The sequence below is a fragment of the Amphimedon queenslandica genome, unplaced genomic scaffold, assembly GCF_000090795.2.
Source record: "Amphimedon queenslandica unplaced genomic scaffold, v1.1 AMPQUscaffold_11873, whole genome shotgun sequence".
Classification (NCBI taxonomy): Eukaryota; Metazoa; Porifera; class Demospongiae; order Haplosclerida; family Niphatidae; genus Amphimedon; species Amphimedon queenslandica.
The window spans coordinates 1-5053 of record NW_003547887.1 but is presented as its reverse complement, the minus strand read 5'-3'; the positions used below and the strand labels follow the sequence as shown (position 1 = coordinate 5053).

At 35.9% G+C, this 5053-nt stretch overlaps 1 long non-coding RNA gene across 1 annotated transcript in view; it reads left to right on the top strand.

Annotated features, from left to right (window-relative positions):
- LOC105315065 (uncharacterized) overlaps positions 1-4235 on the top strand; it is a 6947-nt gene extending 2712 nt beyond the window's left edge. Inside the window, exons 2-3 of the long non-coding RNA XR_002188349.1 lie at positions 3390-3488; positions 4152-4235. This is a non-coding gene — a long non-coding RNA (uncharacterized LOC105315065). The remainder of the gene's footprint in view (positions 1-3389; positions 3489-4151) is intronic.
- Positions 4236-5053: the final 818 nt, after the last annotated feature.

Genomic DNA, 5053 nt, shown 5'->3' with positions numbered 1-5053 from the left:
TTATCTCTACTCTTACGTTACGTAAACGGTTGCCATTGGTTTATACAGCACTTCCTGTCTTAACGTATGGCCTTACCTTACGTTAACTTTGCAGTGTAAATCCACCTTAAGATGTCTGAGCCATCCACACCATTCCTTTATCTAGATCTTGTACTTTCACTCCTAGAAAGTATTCTACCGGTCCCATATCTTTGACATTGAATTGACTTCTTAACTCATCTTTAACTTCAGTTATCCATTTAGTAGATCTTCCAGCTAATAGTATGTCATCCACATACACAGCAATTATGAAAGGCTCTCCAGTGATAGAAATATATAGACACGGATCACTGTTTGATTGCACAAATCCCATCTTCTTTAGTTGTGAATCTAACGTATAGTTCCAACAACGGGGGGATTGCTTGAGACCATAGATACTGCGTTTTAATCTGCATACTAACTCTTCTTTGCCTTTTTCTTCATATCCTTCAGGCTGTTTCATGTAGACTGTTTCTTTCAGCTCTCCATTTAAAAAGGCAGTTCATCCATCTGATGCAATTGTAGATTATTCTGAGCAGCTAGAGCAGCAATCATCCTGAGAGACTCAAACCTAACAACAGGTGAAATAGTCTCTTTCGTATAGTCAACTCCAGGTCGTTGGGAATAGCCCTGAGCTACCAATCTAGCTTTATATCTATTAATATTTCCAGTAGCTCCAATCTTGCATTTAAAGATCCATTTACTGCTCAGGACTCTTTCATCTTTAGGAAGTTTCACCAGTTCCCATACATCATTAGACATAAGTGAGTTGTACTCTTCATCCATTGCTTTCTTCCATTTCTCATGATTCGAGGAGGTAAGAGCTTCATCAACTGTCTGTGATTCTTGGATATGACTAGCTTGATTTATCCAGACACCATATCAATCAGGTCGCCTAGTTACTCTAGTTGAGTGTCTTATACAGTTGACTCTGGCTCCTGTTCTGTCTCATTCTCTTCTTCTTCAAGGGTTTCATCATTATGAGGAACAGTCTCTTCATTCTCAGTGTTTGGCATCTCAACTTCTGTTGTGCTCTCACCTTCACTAGCATCAATGCCTACATAGGGAGTAGACTCATTCTCTGATCCATTCTGTTTGTAGCCAGCAACTGTCTCATTAAAAATGACATCACGACTATAAATGACTCTCTGCTTTGTAAGTCATACAGGCAATATGCTTTTCTATTATCAGCATAACCTAGTAAGATCAGCTTATGAGACTTCGAATCTAGCTTCTTTTTTTCATCCTTAGCTACATGACTATATGCTGCACAGCCAAATATGCGTAAGTAACTGACACTTGGCTTGATTCCAGTAAGGGCTTCATAAGGAGTCATTCCTTCAACTGCTTTAGTTGGACAGCAATTATGCATATAGACTGCTGTACTAATAGCTTCTGCCCAGAAGGATTGAGGTAGCCTGGACCAGTCTAACATACAACGAACCATTTGAGTGTTCTATTTAAGCATTCTGCCACACCATTTTGCTGTGGGCACTTGGAAACAGTAAATTCATGTTTTATTCCCTGAGAAAGTAGATACTTTTTGAACTCATGTGAGGTGTACTCCCCACCATTATCTGTACGTAGAGCTTTTACGCTCTTCCCAGTAGATTTTTCTACGAAACGCTTCCACTCACAGAATTTATCAAAAACTTCACTCTTATTCTTAATTATATATACCCATACATATCGGGACTTATCATCTGTGAAGATTAAAAAATATTCTCCACCACTGAGCGACTTTGCATTAATCTTGCCACATACATCACTGTGTATTAGTTCTAAGGCTTCTTTGCTTCTTCTCTGAGCATGTGAGGGATACGAATTCTTATGCTGCTTCCCAGCTATGCATGATTCACAAAACTGAATTTCCTTGGTTATCGAAAAATCAAAATCTTTGACTAACTTATCACAAGTAAGCTTCTGTAGATTCTTCATGCTCAAATGCCCATCGATAATGCCACAAATCTTCTCTAGAAAAGTTGGCATTATGTATAGACCCCTTTAGGCGAGAAGTAGCAGCTTGTAAATATCATTAATTTTGCAATGAATATCATTATATCTCAGTTACGGTATACGCCCACATACAATAATTGGCCGCCATTTTTTACGTCAAGCAGCAAGTGCTTTCTGTGTCCTGGAGATCTTGGACACTACATTTTGAAGCTAAAAACTATTCTAGAGTCAAGAAAGATGCCAAGAGAGCCAACCTAGGAAGTATAGTGTAATACTCTTGTTGTATGAGCCTGCTTTCCTCTTTGGGCTGTGACAGAGAGTCAAGAACTGATCGTTCTGGCTCTCCCAGACTTCTTAAGTCTTCAAAATATCTTGCTATAGTAAAGAACAGTTGATATGAAGCCTCTCGTAGTCTTGAGTTCAGCACAACAAAAGTTTTATTGGCAAAACAGCTCTACTTTGCACATCAGCCATTGGAGCTCTGCATAACTTTGACGTAAAACATGGCGGACAAAAATCCGTTCAATATTATTTCTTTGTATATACGGTATCACAAACTAATTCTCGCCTAAAGGGGTCTATAGCTGAATGAACTTCATGAGGCAATATGCTCAATTCATATAGACTTCCAACTCTGGTAGCAACTGAAACTACTTTATTATGAGTATCATGAATCACACAAGTATCATCGTTAAATTTGAATGAGATACCTCGCTTCGTTGCTTTCGACACACTTATTATATTAGGTGAAACTACATTGCACATGTACATGTATGTTTTTATGAATTTACATATAAATTTTGTTTTCTTATTTTCTGTCTAACATACACCTACCAAGTGCATACAGCTTGGTCATATGCCAAAATAAATGTAAGTTAAATTTTTGTGTGATAGTAAAATTTAAGCTTTACAAAAATTATCTGCTCTAAAGTAGTGTCTTTGGCTTCTAGTGTATGTTTATGTATGTTTATGTTTTTGGATGTACATGTATACTGTACATGTATTTTAAAACCTGCAAATTCATTGAAGTGCAAAATTAGACCCAGACAACAAAAACCAATGTAGTATCATGAGTATATTTGCTTTTTTAATGAAAGCAATAATGCAGTACTTTGTAATGCACTCCTGATACCGTACAAAGTGCTTTTTTGGCAGGAGTAATATTTGGCAAATTTGCCTGTGGAAAGAAATTGGCAAATTTTATATTGGCGATTTTGTGCCACATGCCATTGAGCATCTCAGATTGAAACAAAATGGTGGATTTTATATTGGTGATTTCTTCATAGAACCACCAATTGCCAATATCAATTCCCCACCAATAAATCATCTTGTATGGTAGCTGGTATGGTCATGATCATACATTGTATGCATAATGACATGTTTTACACATTATGGTCTATTGTCATTAATTGTAGAATAAGGAGTTATGTGAAGCTGCTGAAAGAGGTGATTCTACTGGTGTCCAGTCTGCACTGTCTCAAGGAGCTAATGTAAACTATCAAAATCCTAAAGAGGTAATTACATCTAATGAAGTACATGTATACATGTATACACTGATAACATATTTGTATAATAAAATAATAATTATGTTATAATTATTTATAGCTAGTTAGCTTGTTGATCTTGTATTGTTATACATGTATATGTACATGTATGTACATTTGTATGAACATGGCAGTCTGATATACATGTACATGTAATGCAGACTATATAGTATGCTGCAACATACATGTAGAAACATTGTTTTTGTTTCCTAAAACTCTATCAAGCTTCTTCATTTTGTTCTTGTACAAAAAGGCATAAGTATAAATGTACATGTGGGTTATGCAACAAGGTGGAGAATTGGAGATACATGTATCTATAGCATACTGAGGGCTTTTAGTCCCAAGGTTGATAAGGCCATAGATACAGACACAGGGTTGTACAGTCAAACCTGTATATTTTAGACTTCTTGGGACCTAATAATACATGTATTGTCTTCATTATGGAAGTGTCCTTATTTCAGTGGTAGGCCCACTGAGAGAGGGGGCAGAGGGAAAAATTCCCAGGAGCCCCAACATTGTCAGGTTCCCAAATAGTAAATTAGGGCCTACAAACTGCATCACAGAGCATTTTTGGGCAACATAATGCAATTGGTATTGTGACAGACTTACATGTATTATTTATGTACATTGTAGGATGGAACTACTGCTCTTAGTATAGCAGCAGAGAGAGGACATTTGGACATTGTACAATTGCTGTTGAATGATGGAGCTGATAAAAGCACTGCAAATTTTGTGAGTATAGCTATGTGTACATGTACATGTACATGTACTTGTCTTTATTTTGCAGTCTTAGAGCTTCAAATGTTTTTGTGTTAACTATTACTTAAAGCTTTAATTATTACACACAGTTAAAGTGTGCTTACATATATTTTCTTTTAAAGGTTGAGATTTTTTATTTGATTACTTGTACTAAGCATTAGTATTATTTTGTATAAAGGGTTAGCAGAATATAGATGAAAGTAGCATTTACAACAAGTATTTAAGATAAATCCTAACAGTTGATGTTTCAAATGCTGTATTGTTAATAATAACAGTTCTATTAAGAGTTACTTTTATTTTTATGCATGTATTTTTTTAGGCAGGAGAAACTGCTCTAGTTGCAGCCGTAAGAGAAGGACATGAAAAGGTTGCGCTGTTATTAAGTGAAGAAGCTGATCCAAATATTGCAACTCATGTGAGTTTAATACATTACATGTACATGTACATGTAATTACAGCATGTTAATGTCAGTTTAGGCCATGCATGCTTACATAGTGCCATATTAAATTTATGTCCTTGATTTGTGTCTTTCAGCAGGGATATTTCTTGTTTTATTATGAATAATGGAAGTAGTTTAATTGTGATTTTCTGCCAGTGTACAATGCAATATGGCTTTTCTATGTTTATGATGATTTTACATATTTCTTGTGTTTTTACATTGTATGCTCTATTATAATTTATTGTAGAATAAGGAGTTATATGAAGCTGCTGCTAGAGGTGATTCTACTGGTGTCCAGTCTGCACTGTCTCAAGGAGCTAAGTAAACTATCAGAATC